The sequence below is a fragment of the Anomaloglossus baeobatrachus genome, chromosome 11, assembly GCF_048569485.1.
Source record: "Anomaloglossus baeobatrachus isolate aAnoBae1 chromosome 11, aAnoBae1.hap1, whole genome shotgun sequence".
Taxonomy (NCBI): Eukaryota; Metazoa; Chordata; class Amphibia; order Anura; family Aromobatidae; genus Anomaloglossus; species Anomaloglossus baeobatrachus.
The window spans coordinates 157,634,398-157,657,285 of record NC_134363.1 but is presented as its reverse complement, the minus strand read 5'-3'; positions in this window follow the sequence as shown (position 1 = coordinate 157,657,285).

Below are 22,888 nucleotides of genomic sequence, written 5' to 3'. Positions count from 1 at the left end.
GGCCTGCGAGCCCTCCCCCAACATGTCTGCAGCGTGCAGTGGCTGGTACTTGTGGTACCACGCCACCGCCGCTGCTGCCGCCGCCGCCGCCCTAGCTGTCACCGCTGCTGCACGTGAGTACTGTGCTCACTTTGCAGCCAGCCCGTGCGCGCTCCCGTGGTGCCCCTGCGCGCTCCCGTGGTGCCCCTGCGCGCTGCCATGGTAGCCCCTGCCGTGCCCCCCCCGCGATCTGCTCCCCCCAAGACCCCCCCCCCCCCCCCGACATCCCGATCTGCTCCCCCCGCGATCTGACTGCCTCCCCCATTATCTCTGTTCTGCAGCTCCCTCTCCGGTCTCCCCCTCTGCTCTACCCCCTCCCCCTCTGCTTCCCCCCCCCCTCTCTGCTCTCACTCCCCCCCCCTCTCCCCCTCTGCTCTCCCCCGACGTCCTCTTACCTGTCTTCACCGGCCTGATCACATCTGCGTCCATCGCTGGGTCCTTCCTGGGCATTCTGCTGATCTGCCTGCTGCTCCTGTAAAGCTGTCCATCTCTCTGCCATCTATTCCTCTGCAGCTCTTCTGGTCAGTGTTCCTCCTGCTAGTCCTCTGGGTACTGTGAGTATAACTTTTTTTTTTTTTTTCCGTATCCCCTGTCCATTTTTACACCTCATCCGTCCGTGCGTCCCGCCAAGCGCTGATCAGGGATGCAGATAACGGATCGGCATCCCTGCTCAATTTTTGGCGTGACTTTTTTTTTTTTTTCCGTATCCCCGACGCTTTTTGTATCGCATCCGTCCGTGCGTCCCGCCAAGCGCTGAACAGGGATGCAGATAACGGATCGGCATCCCTGCTCAATTTTTGGCGTGACTTTTTTTTCCGTATCCCCGACGCTTTTTGTATCGCATCCGTCTGTGCGTCCCGCCAAGCGCTGATCAGGGATGCAGATAACGGATCGGCATCCCTGCTCAATTTTTGGCGTGACTTTTTTCCATATTTGCGACGCTTTTTGTATCGCATCCGTCCGTGCGTCCCACCAAGCGCTGATCAGGGATGCACATAACGGATCTGCATCCATGGTCAATTTTTGGCGTGACTTTTTTTTTTTTTACGTATCCCCGACGCTTTTTTTTATCGCATCCGACCGTGCGTCCTGCAGCGGCCGATCAGTGCACTGCGTCTGTGCGTTTGAAAAGTCAAATGGCGCTCCTTCTCTTCTGAGCACCGCCATGCGCTCAAACAATTTATTTCCACCACATATGAGGTATCTGCGTACTCAGGAGAAAATGCACAATACATTTTATGGTGCATTTTTTCCTGTTACCCTTGTGAAAAAAAAAGCTACCTAGTTGAAGCAACCGTTTTGTGGTAAAAAAAAAAATTTTTCTTTTCACGGCTCAACGCTATAAACTTCTGTGAAGCCCCCAGGTGTTCAAAGTGCACATCAAACATCTAGAAAAATTATTTGAGGGCTCTAGTTTCCAAAATGGTGTCACTTGTGGGGGAGCTCCACTGTTTAGGCACCATAGGGGGTCTCCAAACGTGACATGGCGTCCGCTAATGATTCAAACCAATTTTGCTGTCAAATGGCGCTCCTTCTCTTCTGAGCCCCGCCATGCGCCCAAACAATTACTTTCCACCACATATGAGGTATCTGCGTACTCAGGAGAAATTGCACAATACATTTTATGGTGCATTTTTTCCTGTTACCCTTGTGAAAAAAAAAGCTACCTAGTTGAAGCAACTGTTTTGTGGTAAAAAAAAAAATTTTTCTTTTCACGGCTCAACGCTATAAACTTCTGTGAAGCCCCCAGGTGTTCAAAGTGCACATCAAACATCTAGAAAAATTATTTGAGGGCTCTAGTTTCCAAAATGGTGTCACTTGTGGGGGAGCTCCACTGTTTAGGCACCATAGGGGGTCTCCAAACGTGACATGGCGTCCGCTAATGATTCCAACCAATTTTGCTGTCAAATGGCGCTCCTTCTCTTCTGAGCCCCGCCATGCGCCCAAACAATTACTTTCCACCACATATGAGGTATCTGCGTACTCAGGAGAAAATGCACAATACATTTTATGGTGCATTTTTTCCTGATAGCCTTGTGAAAAAAAAAGCTACCTAGTTGAAGCAACCGTTTTGTGGTAAAAAAAATTTTTTTTCTTTTCACGGCTCAACGCTATAAACTTCTGTGAAGCCCCCAAGTGTTCAAAGTGCTCACCAAACATCTAGAAAAATTATTTGAGGGCTCTAGTTTCCAAAATGGGGTGACTTGTGGGGGAGCTCCATTGTTTAGGCACCTCAGGGGGTCTTCAAACCCGACATGGCGTCCGCTAATGAGTGCAGCTAATTTTGCATTCAAAAATTCAAATGGCGCTCCTTGCCTTCCGAGCACTGCCGTGTGTCCAAAGATTTGATTTCCACCACATATGAGGTATCTGCGTATTCAGGAGAAAATGCACAATACATTTTATGGTGCATTTTTTCCTGTTACCCTTGTGAAAAAAAAAGCTACCTAGTTGAAGCAACCGTTTTGTTGTAAAAAAAATTTTTTTTCTTTTCACGGCTCAACGCTATAAACTTCTGTGAAGCCCCCAGGTGTTCAAAGTGCTCACCAAACATCTAGAACAATTATTTGAGGGCTCTAGTTTCCAAAATGGGGTCACTTGTGGGGGAGCTCCATTGTTTAGGCACCTCAGGGGGTCTTCAAACCCGACATGGCGTCCGCTAACAGGTGCAGCTAATTTTGCACTCAAAAATTCAAATGGCGCTCCTTGCCTTCCGAGCACTGCTGTGTGTCCAAACATTTGATTTCCACCACATATGAGGTATCTGCGTACTCAGGAGAAAATGCACAATACATTTTATGGTGCATTTTTTCCTGTTACCCTTGTGAAAAAAAAAGCTACCTAGTTGAAGCAACCGTTTTGTGGTAAAAAAAATTTTTTTTCTTTTCACGGCTCAACGCTATAAACTTATGTGAAGCCCCCAGGGGTTCAAAGTGCTCACCAAACATCTAGAAAAATTATTTGAGGGCTCTAGTTTCCAAAATGGGGTCACTTGTGGGGGAGCTCCATTGGTTAGGCACCTCAGGGGGTCTTCAAACCCGACATGGCGTCTGCTAATGAGTGCAGCTAATTTTGCGTTCAAAAATTCAAATGGCGCTCCTTCCCTTCCGAGCTCTGCCGTGCGCCCAAACAATTGATTTTTACCACATATGGGGTATCAGCGTACTCAGGAGAACATGCACAATAAATTGTATTGTGTACTTTCTCTTTTCTCCCTTGTAAAAATGAAAATTTTATGGCTAAAGTAACATTTTTGTGTTAAAAAGTAAAATTTTCATTTTTTCCTTCCACATTGCTTTGGTTCCTGTGAAGCACCTAAAGGGTTAATAAACTTATTGGATGTGGTTTTGAGCAGTGTGAGGGGTGTAGTTTTTAGAATGGGGTCACTTTTGGGTATTTTCTGTCACCTAGGCCTCTCAAAGTCACCTCAAATGTAATGTGGTCCCTAAAAAAATTATTTTGTAAATTTTGTTGGAAAAATGAGAATTTGCTGATGACCTTTGACCCCTTCTAACTTCCTAACGGAAAAAAAATTTGTTTCGAAAATTGCGCTGATGTAAAGTACACAAGTGGGAAATGTTATTTAGTAACTATTTTGTGTGACATATCTCACAGATTTATGGGCATAAATTTTCAAAGTTTGAAAATTGCGAAATTTTCAAAATTTTCGCCAAATTTCCTAAATTTTCACAAATAAACGCAAAAAATATCGGCCTAAATTTACCACTGACATGAAGCACAATATGTCACGAAAAAACAATCTCAGAATCGCCAGGATCCGTTGAAGCGTTCCAGAGTTATAACCTGTCAAAGTGACACTGGTCAGAATTGCAAAAAATGGCCCGGTCATTAGGGTGTTTTAGTGGCCGGGGGTGAAGGGGTTAAAGGGGAGTCAATAGAAAGAGTCCCAATGGACAGAGGCAAAGGGGAGTCAATAGAAAGAGTCCCAATGGATAGAAGCAAAGGGGAGTCAATAGAAAGATTCCCAATGAACAGAAGCAAAGGGGAGTCAATAGAAAGAGTCCCAATGGACAGAGGCAAAGGGGAGTCAACAGAAAGAGTCCCAATGGACAGAGGCAAAGGGGAGTCAACAGAAAGAGTCCCAATGGACAGAAGCAAAGGGGAGTCAATAGAAAGAGTCCCAATGGACAGAGGCAAAGGGGAGTCAATAGAAAGAGTCCCAATGGACAGAGGCAAAGGGGAGTCAATAGAAAGATTCACAATGGACAGAAGCAGAGGGGAGTCAATAGAAAGATTCACAATGGACAGAAGCAGAGGGGAGTCAATAGAAAGAGTCCCAATGGACAGAAGCAGAGGGGAGTCAATAGAAAGAGTCCCAATGGACAGAGGCAAAGGGGAGTCAACAGAAAGAGTCCCAATGGACAGAAGCAGAGGGGAGTCAATAGAAAGAGTCCCAATGAACAGAAGCAAAGGGGAGTCAATAGAAAGAGTCCCAATGGACAGAGGCAAAGGGGAGTCAACAGAAAGAGTCCCAATGGACAGAAGCAGAGGGGAGTCAATAGAAAGATTCACAATGGACAGAAGCAGAGGGGAGTCAATAGAAAGAGTCCCAATGGACAGAAGCAGAGGGGAGTCAATAGAAAGATTCACAATGGACAGAAGCAGAGGGGAGTCAATAGAAAGATTCACAATGGACAGAAGCAGAGGGGAGTCAATAGAAAGAGTCCCAATGGACATAAGCAAAGGGGAGTCAATAGAAAGAGTCCCAATGGACATAAGCAAAGGGGAGTCAATAGAAAGAGTCCCAATGGACATAAGCAAAGGGGAGTCAATAGAAAGAGTCCCAATGGACATAAGCAAAGGGGAGTCAATAGAAAGATACCCAATGGACAGAGGCAAATTGAAGTCAATATAAAGAGTCCCAATGGCAAAGGGGAGTCAAACTCCCACTGGACAAAGTCAAATGCAAGAAGAGATTCCCAGTTTACAAAGGACAGGGCTGAATAAGGGGGGACAATACCAGTTTGGAGACTGGCATAGGTAGAATAGCAGAAAATATTGTGCAGAGGGTCAGACATTTATGAGTAGTAATTAAAATAATTAAATAAATAAATAAAAAATGGCAAAAAGGAAACTCAACTGTATTAGTCTGTTAGAAGTTTAACTTTTTCTATTGATAAACACAAGAATAAAAAGTAGGACAATAAATGATCTAGATACTTTTTCACTCATATGCAAAATAGCTGTTTGTTGTGTGATCTCTTTACATAATGCTACGGTTCACCTGCAGTCCTAAGTGATCACAATACACAAACTATCCATTCATTAAAAAAGTTACATTTCAGGTTTGCTACATATGTACAGATTCGGGTTTGCTACATATGTACAGATTCGGGTTTGCTACATATGTACAGATTCGGGTTTGCTACATATGGACAGAACACAGCTGTTATAATATTATCACGCAGAATTCAAAATATTTATGTTTCATGGATACTATTGCATTTACTTTGATGGTTAGAATGTATCTGTATACTTAGCATTAGCTCTACAGCTATGGATGAAGTGGTATGGAGCATGCATTATGGTAAATTCTAAAATATTAAATACAATTACAGGGCAGCAGGACTGATGAATGATGGGGATAGGGGATAGTGACTTTTAGGTACCTGCACAGGAGCCACACTGCAGTCCATACTGGCTGGTGGGAAGACACTTCAGACATCTGGGAGGCTGGGAAGGAGCAGGGGAGCTGCTGCTGCTGTGTCCTGCTCCCCTGGCACTGCCATACTGCAGAGAGCTCCAGCTGTCCCCATCAGCTCAGGCTCAGCCCTGCACTATTGTGGCTGGTGGCTGCAGGCACAGGGCTCTATCTGCACTGTCCTCCAAGCTCAATGGGCAAGTTGGAACATGTTCAAAACAGCCTCATGTCAGTCCTTCCTTTGCCATCACCTCTTCCTGCTTCTCTGTATAATATAATATAGAACAAAGTACATCCTATTTACTAACCACAAATTGTGGGGAAAGAAGGGTTAAAAGGTTTCTGCCAACAATTTGCACTTACATTTAGAAATCTCCAGCAAATATCTGTCCTTGAGTTGTCATTACTGTTTTATCAACCTCAGGAAAAACTTTGACAGCCACTGGAGACACCTAATTCCCAGGATACATTGTAGTTCTGCAATGATATGAGGCTATGTGCACACGCTGTGTTTTTTTGACGCTGCGTTTTTGTGCGTTTTTGGCCGCTAAAAATGCACCCGCGACAAAAAAACGCGCTTTAGTGCATTTTTGGCTGCGTTTTGCTGCGTTTTTGATCTCTGCGTTTGGCTATGTGCACACGCTGCGTTTTTTTGATGCTGCGTTTTTGTGCGTTTTTGGCCGCGAAAAATGCACAAAAACGCACCCGCGGCAGAAAAAATGTGTTTTTTCCGCGATTTGGTGCGTTTTTGGCTGCGTTTTGTTGTGTTTTTGATCTCTGCGTTTTTCTGCGTTTTTCCAATGCATTGCATGGGGGAAAAACAGAGAAAAACGCAGGAAAGAATTGACATGTGCATTTTTTTTTAAGCTCAAAAACGCAGCTTAAAAAAAAAGTTGTGTGCGGACAGCAAAAATGAAAACTCATAGACTTTGCCGGGGAAGCAAAGTCATGCAGTTTTGAGGCCAAAAACGTGCAAAAACGCCGCGGAAAATGCATTGGGTGCACATAGCATTAGGCTACTTTCACACTTGCGTTCAGCGCATTCCGTCACTATGGAGAATAGCGCAGTCCGTTAACGCACTGCGCTATTCTCCATAGACTTGTATGGATGACGCACTGTAACGCAAGTGTCTGCGTTGCATCCGCTGGACGACGCAGCGTCGTTATTTTGACGCTGCGTCGGGCGGAAGGAACGCAGCATGTAACTTTTTTTGAGCAGCGCAATCCGTAGGATTTCACTGCGCATGCCCTTTTTTTTTTTTTTAATCACAAACTTTATTTTTGTTGTCTCTCGGTGGCCGAAGCTGAGCGCCCACCCGCCGGCATGCCCGGCCGCCGGCAAGTGACAGCGCTCAGCTGAGCGTCCAAGTGAGAGCGCTCAGCTGAGCGACGGCCGCCGGCAAGTGACAGTGCTCAGCTGAGCGCCCAAGTGAGAGCGCTCAGCTGAGCGACCAGCCGCCGGCAAGTGACAGCGCTCAGCTGAGCAACCGCCCGCCGGCATGCTCGGCCGCCAATAAGTGACAGCGCTCAGCTGAGCGACCGGCCGCCGGCATGTCAGGGCGCTCAGCTGATCGTCCGGCCGCCGGCATGTGAGGGCACCCAGCTGAGCGCTCGGCCGCCGGCTACTGAGAGCGATCGGCTGATCGTTCACAATAGTCGGCTGCCGGTAAACTGTAAAGAAGAAGAAGAAAAAAAAAAATAAAGCTTTCCGTTGTTTTGTACGATCCGTAGCATTGCGTTGTGCCATTATATGCAATGCATCCGTTGCATCCCTCACACAACGCTACGGAAGCCGTCCAACGCAAGTGTGAAACTAGCCTTACTGTAGATGCCTGTGCTGCTGGGAGCTCAGTACAGTAGAAACAGGAAGACCAGGTCCTGGTTTATCATTAGTTATACACCCTGATGAGTTTGCTTCTCAAGTGTCTGTGAAGTTTTGCAGCAATGCCTGCAGCCACTCCGCTTTTTCCTGCTTCTTTTAGGCTATGTGCGCACTTTGCGTTGAGTTCGTTGCAGTTCTAAACACATCCTCTGGCAGAAATTGTCTTTGTCAAATTCGGTTTTGACCACAAAAACGCTAAAAATAAGCTTGCGTTTTTACCGCGTTTTAACCGCGATTTACATGCTTTTTCATTGCTTCAGATGCGTTTTGAATACAAATACACTAAATAAAGTTTAAATATTCAAACACTATGAAAAAAACGTGAAAAAATGATAACAAATATGAGTAAAATCATACACAAAATAGCTAATTTTATTAAAATTATAACTGTTATAATATTTATGCATAAAATAACGTTATATTATGGATTTTCAATAATTTAATTGTCGGACTGTGTGTGTGTGTGTAAAGGGACATATCATGGCCTTAATATAAAGTAAAAAACGCATGCGGTTATTTTGTCAAAAAAGCATGTAAAACGCTGGGATTTTGATTTAGGATGCGTTTTGAAAGTTCTCATTGACTCTAATGTTAGCAAAACGCTGCCAAAATGTCAAAAACAATTGACATGCTGCTTCTTTAAACGCAGAGATTTTGCCAAATTTTCTGCAACTGAACACTGCGTTTTTAACAGCATTGTGCGCAAAAGAAATCCCAATTTCCCATAGACTTTGCTTGAAAATCAAAACGCATGCATTTTGGCATTAAAACGCTGCAGTTCAAAACGCTGCAGAAATGCATGTAAAAAAGCAAAGTGCGCACATAGCCTTAAACATTTTATTGGTGCGCTTTTTAACTTCAGCATTGTGCACCAATACTGTGGCTTAAAATCATTGCAAAAGCAGACTACACCCAAAGGATGGATATTTTAGGACCGTACCAGGGACTGCAGGAGCTCATGAGATACAAGGTCACGTGCTACATAGTTGAGGCTGACTTTACTTACAGCTTTTTTTTTTACAAAAACGTCATATTTTGTGTTGTTTTTAATGGCATTTTTAATGTGGATGGTGGCTAGTTATGAATTAAGTTGTTAAATGAAAAATTAGATTCTGTTGCAAAAATATAACTGCAAAGTAAGACAACTAATCAGTTAATTATAGGTTGGCCACTACTTTATTGATGATCTATCCTTAGGGGTACTTTGCACACTACGACATCGCAAGCCGATGGTAGCGATGCCGAGCGCGATAGTCCCCGCCCCCGTCGCAGCTGCGATCTCTTGTGATAGCTGCCGTAGTGAACATTATCGCTACGGCAGCTTGACACGCACTTACCTGCCCTGCGACGTCGCTCTGGCCGGCGACCCGCCTCCTTCCTAAGGGGGCGGGTCGTGCGGCGTCACAGCGACGTCACACGGCAGGCGGCCAATAGAAGCGGAGGGGCGGAGATGAGCGGGACGTAAACATCCCGCCCACCTACTTCCTTCCTTATTGCAGCTGGGACGCAGGTAGGAGATGTTCCTCGCTCCTGCGGCTTCATACACAGCGATGTGTGCTGCCGCAGGAACGAGGAACAACATCGTAACATCGGTCCTTCCTAAATTATGGAAATGACCGACACTACACCGATGATACGATTTCAACACTTTTGCGCTCGTTAATAGGATCAAAAATGATTTACACACTCCGATATCGACAGCGACGCCGGATGTGCGTCACTTTCGATTTGACCCCACCGCCATCGCACCTGGAGGTGGCCGCAGCTTATACGCCAAAAAAGTGGTGACAGGTTCCCTTTAAACACAAATTAAATACAAGTCCATAGGAGGTATTTATATGTTGTAAGGCATAGTGTGATCTATGCTGAGTTTGAGAAAGGTCATGTTGTCCCTTTGACCGAAACGCGTCACACGATTGATGTTTTATGCACTATGATTTAAAATAAAAAAAAGAAGAATGAAAAGAAAAATCTACAAGTGCCGATCCCTATTATTTATCTGTATCTAGTCACATAGATAAAGAGATCTTCAGAAAAAGTACCGTATTTCAAAAGATCCTTTATGATATGCTAATGAGCGCAGGGACTAGTCGTGAGGGCGTTACTTCCCCTGGCTAGTCGGCCCCATTAGCATGTTAGTATACCCCTGTGGGTGTGCTAACATCCTAATGAATGCGCAGCGTCAGAAGATGATCGCTCACCTATCTGCTGCCATATCGTCCGAGTCCTCGATTTTGTCTCAATGCACATGATCCCGGACTTTCGTTCATGCACATTACATCGACATGATGGCAGCAAAGAGGTGAGTGCGACCATCCTCTGACTCTGTGTATTCATTAGCATGTTAGCACGCCCACAGGGATGTACTAACATGCTAGGGGGCCGACTAGCCAGAGGAAGTAACGCCCTTACGATTAGTCCCTGGCCTCATTAGCATATCATAAAGGATCTTTAGTAATATTTTTTCTAAAGATCTCTTTAGCTATGTGTATAGTGTATACAGGGACGGTTAGGCCGGGATTAGCAATATACACTCAGAACTGCTCATGCTTTTGGGTGCATATTGCACCTGACAGGTTCCCTTTAATAATCTAAGGAGGCAAAATGATCAAACAACATGAACTAAGCACGTCTAAATGTTAGACAGTTTTAATAAATGTACCGCAAAGTGTTTTGGTGTATATCATTTTTTTTTTAGGGTTAGTGATATTCTTCCCAATTGCAGTATGCCCTTCTGATGGCATTTTTTTTTAGTTATTTTCCCAAAGGATTTTCAATCAAACTTGCAAAATGCCCTAAAAAATGCACAGAATGGGACCAATGAGCGTGTACATTTTACCTGATCTCTGCTGCAACATTAAGTGTCGAGTTCCAAAATATCTGAACGCAACGTCAGCATAGACACGTTTGTCGGGAGGTCCGAGGATTGGATTTCTAAGGCTAAGCAGCCATTCGCAAACCTAAGAATTACTATGCACAATGCCGAGCATCTCCTCAATTTAGTAAGAAAAGCGATCAATCAGCACTGAAGCCAAGGTTTTTTGGCGTTGGGTTTGGTGGATGCCAGGAGGCTTCCTATCCAAATTTCTACTGCAAAAAAAAAGGCTTGGGGTTATTTGTTATGGTTTTACACTGGCTGGTAGTGTCTTGTACGGCACGCTATGATGGAGGGCCATATATAGATACAACCATTCACATCACTGAAAGAGGACTTTTCTCCAGTTTTAGTGTATTAAAGTGGCCACATTATGGAATAGCGGCTGCAGAGGTGAAAAAAGTGTCATTTTTTTATTTTTACATCTCCGTTTTGGAGATATTGGCTTTTATAGATTAAATTCTAATTTTCCCTTCATCCAAGGGGGGTGTTAGGGGAGATTCTTGTATGGGGGCACCTTCTGCTTATGATTAGGCAACATCATGCAGGGGGCAAAAAAAGAAAACGCCATAGGGAAGCTTAGAGCAGGCTTTCCCCTGTGAGACATGTAATGACAGACAGCAGTGATATCGCTAGAGAGCGTACCCACCCCCATCGTTTGTGTGTCACGGCAAATCACTGCCTGTCGCGCACAATACTGTTCGGAGCTGTCACACACTTACCTGCCTAGCGACGTCGCTGTGGCCGGCGAACTGCCTCCTTTGTAAGGGGGCGGTTCATACGGTGTCACAGCGGCATTACTAAGCGGCCACCCAATAGAAGCGGAGGGGCGGAGATGAGCGGCCGTAACATCCCGCCCACCTCCTTCCTTCCTCATTGCCAGCGGCCGCAGGTAAGCTGTAGTTCGTCATTCCTGGGGTGTCACACATAGTGATGTGTGCTGCCATGGGAACGATGAACAACCTGCGTCCTCAACAGTTACTCCCCGCCTTTTTAAGATGGAAGATTCTGTTTTCCCATGCCGACTATAGCTTTTGCTAATCCTGTCTGTGTGCTGTTGTGTTCCTGGTGCTTGTTATTTATCACGTGCTGCTTAGTGTGCTTGTTGTCTGGTTATTTCCTCCCTGCTCTTTATTTCCTCCTTATCGCCTATTGTCTTATACAGTGGAACCTTGGATTAAGAGTAACTTGGTTTGAGAGTGTTTTGCAAGACAAGAAAAGCTTTTTAAAAATTTGTAATTTGGTTTAAGAGCAATGCTTTGCAAGAAGAGCAAATACTCACCGTGTACACTTCTGGTCCTGTGCTTTCACCACGCTCTGACCCGCTCTGGAGGTAAATTACTGTACATATGTACTGTATACTGTATACAGTATACCATTGCACAGTACAGTATATATTATATAGCATATCTATCAATTTGCATTTGTGGATACAGTATTGTACTTTCTTTCTGCTAACCAGGACAGCACATTGCTTCTATTGTATCTCCCGCACCCCAACAATTCCATTGTAAGCTAAAGTGCAGTTTAATTTGTTTTATATGTTTTTTACTGTACTGTACAGTATGTGTACTGTAAGAATTTTATATGAATACAGCACATTATTTTGTATTACTGTAATAAGTTTGTATAAATATGGTAAATATTTTTGGGTTGTGGAATGAATTGTGTGTGTTTCAATTATTTCCTATGGGAAAATTTGCTTTGATATAAGAGTAACTTGGTTTAAGAGCACACTCCCGGAGCCAATTATGCTCGTAATCCAAGGTTCCACTGTATATCCATATGTGCTAGCTGTGTGTTAAGGCCCCGTCACACTAAGCAACATCGCTAGCAACATCGCTGCTAACGAACAACTTTTGTGACGTTGCTAGCGATGTTGCTGTGTGTGACATCCAGCAACAACCTGGCCCCTGCTGTGAGGTCGTTGGTTGTTGCTGAATGTCCTGGGCCATTTTTTAGTTGTTGCTGTCCTGCTGTGAAGCACAGATCGCTGTGTGTGACAGCGAGACAGCAACAACTAATGTGCAGTGAGCAGGGAGCCGGCTTCTGCTGAGGCTGGTAACTAATGTAAACATCGGGTAACCAAGAAGCCCTGTCCTTGGTTACCCGATATTTACCTTTGATACCAGCCTCCTCCGCTCTCACTGCCTGTGCTGCCGGCTCCTGCTCTGTGCACAGATAGCTGCAGCACACATCAGGCAATTAACCCGATGTGTGCTGTAACTAGGAGAGCAAGGAGCCAGCGCTCAGTGTGCGCTGCTCCCTGCTCTGTGCACATTTAGCTGCAGCACACATCGGGTTAATTAACCTGATGTGTGCTGTAACTAGGAGACTGGGGGCTGGTCACTGGTTGCTGGTGAGCTCACCAGCAACTCGTGTAGCCACGCTCCAGCGATCCCTGCCAGGTCAGGTTGCTGGTGGGATCGCTGGAGCGTCGCAGTGTGACAGCTCACCAGCAACCTCCTAGCAACTTACCAGCGATCCCTATCGTTGTTGGGATCGCTGGTAAGTTGCTTAGTGTGACTGGACCTTTAGAGTTTTGGTTTCCCCGTTTGTCTATATTTGTGGGTGTGATATCAATGTGATATGACTGAAGAATGAGTGTGATTAGATAGGGATCATAATCAAAACATAGTGATCACAGGTATTATTTGATCCATCCAAAATTCAGTATCAGAGAGATGTCCTCTGGTTGACCCTATTTCACCATGACCAAAGCGTACGTATTAGCAGATCTTGCACAAACCACGATTATGAGGAAGTAACGTTTACAGTTCAACCGTCAGGAAACTCGTGGTTAGTTGACAACAAATGTAAGGAAACTGGCATGTAAAATTTATGGCTCATTGCAATATCTCCAGGAAACTGTGGTCGGTCAGTGGTCAACTGGCAAAATGTGCAGGAAGCTACTGGTGCCCACAGCAGCTTGTGGTCAAGTTACATGAACATGACTCAGCTGTCACATGCTGGTCACCAATTCACCACACATGAAGTACAAAGTTTCCTATAAAAATACCGGACTCGCTTAATGAGATGGGGACATTTCCAGGACGCTCAAGTGGATGCACTGTTCCTGTGATGCAGATGCCATGTTGTTTCCTTCTCGCTAATCGAGTCCCTCCGATGAGAAAGGCGTGCTACAACATATGGAAATGTTGATGCATATTTCTGTTATTGTATAAGATTCTATGACTATAAAGTAGTGCTAATGCCTATGTACCATTGATTATTAATGTGCTATTAAAATAAATAGTATCTTGCTATAAAGAATCTTAGTATTCGTGCCTGATTAGGATATCAGTGAGTGCTTCGTAAGTACGGGCTTTCAGCCCCTTTTTAGTAGAATTTAGCAAGACAGTGGGTTTAACCACTCCTGTCTCCTGGCGTAGGGGTGAGTGGGTATAAGATCAGGGCTGTCCATAAGTAGGGCAAGGAAGGCGACCCAGACATCTTCACCATTAGAAGTATCTCTGGGATCAGAGATAGCAATCAGGGATGACACCATGCCAAATGATTTCAGGAGCCCTAGGGTCACTGCTACTCACGCAAATCTTTAATAAGGCTTTTTGAATCCTATTTTTAATTTGGTGACTGCTGATCATCTACAAAAGCCACCAAGTGCTTAGAGACAAATCCCATGTCTAGAGCATTACTGCACAATGGCCTAGTGCCCACTGATTAGAATGGTAATGAAGATATTCCTAAAATTGGTAAGGATTGGGTTAATAAAAAGTCCAATTAACTCAGGTTCATTACTAACATAAATAACACATCCAGGGACGTGCACGCTGACGACATGTGTACATACCATCATTTACCCGCTATAGAGGGACAGATGTCTATTAATGCTGCCGGTATTGCAGGGAATTGACTACACAGCTGCATTGCGAGGTAACTGGATGCCGGGCTGCAGATGCTTTGGGACTTCACTGTTCTTTTGGCGTCTATGACTGTAATATATCATTTTAATTTGTCTAATTTTGTATTGGCACCAGCTCGGCTTTTGTGATTTATTATTAATGCATCTGTGCTGCATATCTCCTAGCGCTGCAAATGGCCCGGTGCTGGCCATGGAGGATTTTCTCATCTTTAACTAACAATCCAATATTTTTTAATCACCAGAATGATCATCGATAAAATTCAGATCAATGATGACGAGCAGAGATTTTTCTAGGATATGAGTGATTGTACTATCATAGGGGTAATGGATAGAAACTCCACAACAGAAGTGGATGAATGATCAACCATCTGCAAAATGTATTTTTTCAAGCTGTACCCCACAGTAATGACATCCGGCTCTCCTTCCCCAGTGGTGACATTGAGCTCTCCTTCCCCAGTGGTGACATCCAGTTCTCTTTCCCCAGTGGTGACATCCAGTTCTCTTTCCCCAGTGATGACATCCAGTTCTCCTTCCCCAGTGGTGACCTCCAGCTCTTTTTCTCCAGTGGTGACCTCCAGCTCTCCTTCCCCAGTGGTGACTTCCAGCTCTCCTTCCCCAGTGGTGACCTACATCTCTCCTTCCCCAGTGGTGATCTCCAGCTCTCCTTCCCCAGTGGTGACCTACATCTCTCCTTCCCTAGTGGTGACCGCCAGCTCTCCTTCCCCAGTGGTGACATCCGGCTCTCCTTCCCCAGTGGTGACCTCCAGCTCTTTTTCACCAGTGGTGACCTCCAGCTCTCCTTCCCCAGTGGTGACATCCAGCTCTCCTTCCCCAGTAGTGACCTCCAGCTCTCCTTCCCCAGTGGTGACATCCGGCTCTCCTTCCCCAGTGGTGACCTCTGTTACGAACCGACGCCGCCATAGCCGCAAGCAGCCTGCTGCGGTTCCTGTTGTGCCCAGGCGCCGGCTGCCGTTCTTGGCCGTGCCTCGGATTGTCCAGTTGGCTGTTCCTTCCACCACATCTAAGTGTGGAGAGGCGGCTAGTGCGCATGAGTGCGCCGATTTACCCCAGCCAGAGTTTAAGCCCGGTGTTTTGCCTAGTGAGCATGCTCAGCCTGATTGTGTTATGTCTGAGACTAAGTCCTCAGTTCGGGCTACTGAGCATGCTCCCAACTAACCTGCTGTGCCACCTGTCCGATTGTGCCCCCTACGCACACGGACAACGCACCTGCTGCGCCACCTGTCCGGTTGTGCCCCCTACGCGCACGGACAGCGTACCCCAGGACCCCTGTGGAGTTAACAGGGTGTTCCTTATCCTACTCGGCTTCCCGATCAACGCTACTGGTGTACCCATCTGGCTTGACGTGTCCTACACACACGTGGCCAGTCGAGAGGTGATCAGAAACGCTAATCGGAGGACCGCTCGGCCTGACGTGTCCTACACACGTGGCCGACAGGGCGCTTTCGTGGCGGGCTTCCGGTCAACGCTACCTGGTTACCACCCGGCCTGACGTGTTTCCTGCACACGTGGTTGGTGTAGCGCTAGGTGCACCAAAACGCTAATCGGGTTGTCGTCTGGTCTGACGTGTCCCAACACACGTGACCGGTTCCCAGAGTTCCTGGGTTATCTCAGAGCCATCCAGCTGTATAGTCTCCGCCTAACCCTCAGGTGCCAGCAGCTCCTTTGTCATCTGGAGCACGGTGGGCCCCGACTGGCGATTAGGATATATACCCCCTGGTCCTAATCTGCCGGTCCCCCCGTAACAGTAAGACTGCGCCAGGGTCTGGCTGGCATGGCGGAGATGGAGCAGCTACTTCAGTTCATGCTGCAGCTTGATGCCAGAGTGAGGGCTCTGGAGAAGTCTGCTCTTGCTGCTGATATGGATGATGTGGTGGCTCAAGCGGCTGCAATGGTGTAAGTCCCCAAGCCTACTCCAACCCTCCCTCACCTCTCGCTGCCCAACAAGTTTACGGGGAACAGCAAGGCATGTAGGGGATTCGTGAACCAGTGCTCAGTCCATCTAGAGCTGTTGGCTGCATGGTTTCCTACAGAGAGGTCGAAGGTGGGGTTTATCATCTCCTTGCTCTCTGATAGAGCACTGGAGTGGGCTACACCATTGTGGGAGAGGAATGACCCCGTAGTACAGGACTCTAAGGAGTTTTTGGAGTCCTTGCGACAAGTGTTCCTGGGGCCTCAGGTCACTCACGACTCGGCCCTAGATCTACTGACTTTGGAGCAGGGGCGTACCTCCTCAAGTCAATATGCTGTGAGTTTCAGGACACTTGCTGCAGAACTGGGGTGGTCAGAGAGGACTCTCATTCCACTGTTCTGGAGGGGATTAGCCTCGCACGTGAAGGACGCATTAGAGTCGCGCGAGGTACCAGCTACCCTTGAGGGCCTCATGACTCTGGCTACCCGCATTGACCTGTGGACCTCCGAACGTCAGCTGGAGCACAGGTCAGAGGGTCGTTCAGCCACTGTAGTGGTCTCTCCTACTGCACCTCCCTTAGAGGACATCTCTGTCCCTATGGACATCGCTAGGGTTGGTGTTGCTAGGTCTTCGAGTCGCAAAGGCATTTCCTGTTTCGCTTGTGGGCAGTATGGTCATTATGCCAACCGTTGCCCAAAGCGTCAGGGTAAGCGACCGCGATTGGTGACCATAGCTGAAGGTAGACTGGACTCTGCGTCATCCATTAGGGTGACGTTTCCCGCGTCCATTTCCTTTAAGGGGTCAACATGGTCCACAAGGGCAAGTGTGGACAAAGGTGCTGGGGATAGTTTCATCTCCTCCTCTTTTGCCCGGCGGCATGCCATCCCACTGGTGCAAATGCCAAGGCTAGTGAGAGTCCGTGTATTGGATGGGTCCTTGTTGCCCAAGGTAATTCACCAGCGGACAGTGCCCATTACCCTTGCCATGTCATCTGGGCATAGGGAGACCATTTCATTTCTGGTTCTCCCTAAGGGTACAGATGATATTCTGCTGGGTATTCCTTGGTTGAAGCAACATTCCCCACATATCGACTGGTCGTATGGGGTGATTACGCGGTGGAGCGAGTCTTGTAGCTCCCACTGCATGTCTCCATCTTCCGCCCGTCGCTCAGTGGTATCTGTGGCGACTATAGACCATTCGAGTGGGAGGGCCGCTAGAGGGGGGGTACTGTTACGAACCGACGCCGCCATAGCCGCAAGCAGCCTGCTGCGGTTCCTGTTGTGCCCAGGCGCCGGCTGCCGTTCTTGGCCGTGCCTCGGGTCGTCCAGTTGGCTGTTCCTTCCACCACATCTAAGTGTGGAGAGGCGGCTAGTGCGCATGCGTGCGCCGATTTACCCCAGCCAGAGTTTAAGCCCGGTGTTTTGCCTAGTGAGCATGCTCAGCCTGATTGTGTTATGTCTGAGACTAAGTCCTCAGTTCGGGCTACTGAGCATGCTCCCACAATTAACCCTAACAGCCTCTTTGCACAGGTACTTGGACTTCGTGCTGTGTCTAAGTTCTGGGATGTGCCTACTGAGCATGCTCAAACTGATAGTCTGCTTTCTGAGCCTGTTGCTCAGGCTACTGGGCATGCTCAGGCACTTAGTGCACCAGAGGCTAGGTCCGGTAAGGACCTCACTGAGCATGTCTGTGAGGTGGCAGGCCCTGATAGGGCAGAGGGTGTCAGGTGTCCTGATGACGTGGCAACTCCGGACTGGCTCGCAGAGGCCCGCCCCTATGATCTGGCACCTCAGTATTGGTCGTCAGACGATGACTGGTGAAGTGTTTGGGGCGTGGCTGCCATGAGGTCATCAATGATGTGGCGGTTCCAGATAGGTCGCATGTGACGTCACTGATGACATGGCACTCTGCTATTGGACCTTGGTGGTTCCACCCTGGGTTTGGGGCGGACCCAGGTTATAAAAGTGGCTGGAGACAACATGGAGGTGCGCAGTCTTCACTTTTGCTCAGTCAGAGCACACCTCCATGTTAGAGCCTCATTGCGGCATAAGCCTATGTTGGGAAGCGGTAGGTAGGGTTAGGCGAACGGTGCCTGTTACGCCAAGATTCGTGGCTCGGCACATCAGGGTCAGACGCCGTGCTTCCCTCCTGCCGTTCCAGTCTTGCTATAGCAGCCCAGTGGCGTTAACTGGGCTGCGGCTGCTGTGCCACCTGTCCGATTGTGCCCCCTACGCACACGGACAACGCACCTGCTGCGCCACCTGTCCGGTTGTGCCCCCTACGCGCACGGACAGCGTACCCCAGGACCCCTGTGGAGTTAACAGGGTGTTCCTTATCCTACTCGGCTTCCCGATCAACGCTACTGGTGTACCCATCTGGCCTGACGTGTCCTACACACACGTGGCCAGTCGAGAGGTGATCAGAAACACTAATCGGAGGACCGCTCGGCCTGACGTGTCCTACACACGTGGCCGACAGGGCGCTTTCGTGGCGGTCTTCCGGTCAACGCTACCTGGTTACCACCCGGCCTGACGTGTTTCCTGCACACGTGGTTGGTGTAGCGCTAGGTGCACCAAAACGCTAATCGGGTTGTCGTCTGGTCTGACGTGTCCCAACACACGTGACCGGTTCCCAGAGTTCCTGGGTTATCTCAGAGCCATCCAGCTGTATAGTCTCCGCCTAACCCTCAGGTGCCAGCAGCTCCTTTGTCATCTGGAGCACGGTGGGCCCCGACTGGCGATTAGGATATATACCCCCTGGTCCTAATCTGCCGGTCCCCCCGTAACAGTAAGACTGCGCCAGGGTCTGGCTGGCATGGCGGAGATGGAGCAGCTACTTCAGTTCATGCTGCAGCTTGATGCCAGAGTGAGGGCTCTGGAGAAGTCTGCTCTTGCTGCTGATATGGATGATGTGGTGGCTCAAGCGGCTGCAATGGTGTAAGTCCCCAAGCCTACTCCAACCCTCCCTCACCTCTCGCTGCCCAACAAGTTTACGGGGAACAGCAAGGCATGTAGGGGATTCGTGAACCAGTGCTCAGTCCATCTAGAGCTGTTGGCTGCACGGTTTCCTACAGAGAGGTCGAAGGTGGGGTTTATCATCTCCTTGCTCTCTGATAGAGCACTGGAGTGGGCTACACCATTGTGGGAGAGGAATGACCCCGTAGTACAGGACTCTAAGGAGTTTTTGGAGTCCTTGCGACAAGTGTTCCTGGGGCCTCAGGTCACTCACGACTCGGCCCTAGAGCTACTGACTTTGGAGCAGGGGCGTACCTCCTCAAGTCAATATGCTGTGAGTTTCAGGACACTTGCTGCAGAACTGGGGTGGTCAGAGAGGACTCTCATTCCACTGTTCTGGAGGGGATTAGCCTCGCACGTGAAGGACGCATTAGAGTCGCGCGAGGTACCAGCTACCCTTGAGGGCCTCATGACTCTGGCTACCCGCATTGACCTGCGGACCTCCGAATGTCAGCTGGAGCGCAGGTCAGAGGGTCGTTCAGCCACTGTAGTGGTCTCTCCTACTGCACCTCCCTTAGAGGACATCTCTGTCCCTATGGACATCGCTAGGGTTGGTGTTGCTAGGTCTTCGAGTCGCAAAGGCATTTCCTGTTTCGCTTGTGGGCAGTATGGTCATTATGCCAACCGTTGCCCAAAGCGTCAGGGTAAGCGACCGCGATTGGTGACCATAGCTGAAGGTAGACTGGACTCTGCGTCATCCATTAGGGTGACATTTCCCGCGTCCATTTCCTTTAAGGGGTCAACATGGTCCACAAGGGCAAGTGTGGACAAAGGTGCTGGGGATAGTTTCATCTCCTCCTCTTTTGCCCGGCGGCATGCCATCCCACTGGTGCAAATGCCAAGGCTAGTGAGAGTCCGTGTATTGGATGGGTCCTTGTTGCCCAAGGTAATTCACCAGCGGACAGTGCCCATTACCCTTGCCATGTCATCTGGGCATAGGGAGACCATTTCATTTCTGGTTCTCCCTAAGGGTACAGATGATATTCTGCTGGGTATTCCTTGGTTGAAGCAACATTCCCCACATATCGACAGGTCGTATGGGGTGATTACGCGGTGGAGCGAGTCTTGTAGCTCCCACTGCATGTCTCCATCTTCCGCCCGTCGCTCAGTGGTATCTGTGGCGACTATAGACCATTCGAGTGGGAGGGCCGCTAGAGGGGGGGTACTGTTACGAACCGACGCCGCCATAGCCGCAAGCAGCCTGCTGCGGTTCCTGTTGTGCCCAGGCGCCGGCTGCCGTTCTTGGCCGTGCCTCGGGTCGTCCAGTTGGCTGTTCCTTCCACCACGTCTAAGTGTGGAGAGGCGGCTAGTGCGCATGCGTGCGCCGATTTACCCCAGCCAGAGTTTAAGCCCGGTGTTTTGCCTAGTGAGCATGCTCAGCCTGATTGTGTTATGTCTGAGACTAAGTCCTCAGTTCGGGCTACTGAGCATGCTCCCACAATTAACCCTAACAGCCTCTTTGCACAGGTACTTGGACTTCGTGCTGTGTCTAAGTTCTGGGATGTGCCTACTGAGCATGCTCAAACTGATAGTCTGCTTTCTGAGCCTGTTGCTCAGGCTACTGGGCATGCTCAGGCACTTAGTGCACCAGAGGCTAGGTCCGGTAAGGACCTCACTGAGCATGTCTGTGAGGTGGCAGGCTCTGATAGAGCAGAGGGTGTCAGGTGTCCTGATGACGTGGCAACTCCGGACTGGCTCGCAGAGGCCCGCCCCTATGATCTGGCACCTCAGTATTGGTCGTCAGACGATGACTGGTGAAGTGTTTGGGGCGTGGCTGCCATGAGGTCATCAATGATGTGGCGGTTCCGGATAGGTCGCATGTGACGTCACTGATGACATGGCACTCTGCTATTGGACCTTGGTGGTTCCACCCTGGGTTTGGGGCGGACCCAGGTTATAAAAGGGGCTGGAGACAACATGGAGGTGCGCAGTCTTCACTTTTGCTCAGTCAGAGCACACCTCCATGTTAGAGCCTCATTGCGGCATAAGCCTATGTTGGGAAGCGGTAGGTAGGGTTAGGCGAACGGTGCCTGTCACGCCAAGATTCGTGGCTCGGCACATCAGGGTCAGGCGCCGTGCTTCCCTCCAGCCGTTCCAGTCTTGCTATAGCAGCCCAGTGGCGTTAACTGGGCTGCGGCTGCTGTGCTTCCTGTCCGATTGTGCTCCCTACGCACACGGACAATGCACCTGCTGTGCCACCTGTCCGATTGTGCCCCCTATGCACACGGACAACGCACCTGCTGCGCCACCTGTCCGGTTGTGCCCCCTACGCGCACGGACAGCGTACCCCAGGACCCCTGTGGAGTTAACAGGGTGTTCCTTATCCTACTCGGCTTCCCGGTCAACGCTACTGGTGTACCCATCTGGCCTGACGTGTCCTACACACACGTGGCCAGTCGAGAGGTGGCCAGAAACGCTAATCGGAGGACCGCTCGGCCTGACGTGTCCTACACACGTGGCCGACAGGGCGCTTTCGTGGCGGTCTTCCGGTCAACGCTACCTGGTTACCACCCGGCCTGACGTGTTTCCTGCACACGTGGTTGGTGTAGCGCTAGGTGCACCAAAACGCTAATCGGGTTGTCGTCCGGTCTGACGTGTCCCAACACACGTGACCGGTTCCCAGAGTTCCTGGGTTATCTCAGAGCCATCCAGCTGTATAGTCTCCGCCTAACCCTCAGGTGCCAGCAGCTCCTTTGTCATCTGGAGCACGGTGGGCCCCGACTGGCGATTAGGATATATACCCCCTGGTCCTAATCTGCCGGTCCCCCCGTAACAACCTCCAGCTCTTTTTCACCAGTGGTGACCTCCAGCTCTCCTTCCCCAGTGGTGACCTCCAGCTCTCCTTCCCCAGTGGTGATCTCCAGCTCTTTTTCTCCAGTGGTGACCTCCAGCTCTCCTTCCCCAGTGGTGACCTCCAGCTCTCCTTCCCCAGTGGTGGCCTCCAGTAATTTCCCACAATAATGACAAATAGTCCCCTTCACAGCAGTGGCCTTCAGTGCCCCTTCCCTATAGTGACATCAAGCAATCCATAGTAACCACTCCAAAACATTGTGTCCCCCTTATATCCTGGGACACCCACCTTAGCACTTTTTGATTATTCTCACAGCAAGCAATCCCACCACATTATTGCATCCAGCATTAAGAACCCCCTCCAAAGTTAATGATACCTGAAGCTGAGCACATTTACCTGCCCATCACCACGGCCGCTATATGCACACCCAGATCTGCTCTTCTAGGGCGGGAAGCAGCATGATAGGCGGGTCTTATATGGGATGCATGTAGCACAGTGTAAATTTGCTTAAAGTGCACCAACCACCAGTATTTTCATATATAAACTAAAGCCAGTGCTGTACTGGTGCTATCATGCTGATTCTAAACATACCTTTAGTTGTGAGATCGGATGTATAGTTTCTGAAATACAGGCAAGTAAAGTTTGTAAAATGCACTGTTATTTGATGATAGGTGCAACGGAATATCTAATAGGTGAGTCGGGTTTTGCTAGTTGTTTCCGCCCCTGTCTGCTGCTTGTTCTTCCTCCCCCTGTAATAACAGAGACAGGGGGAGGAAGGACAGGTAGACAGACAGGGGCGGAAATAACTAGTA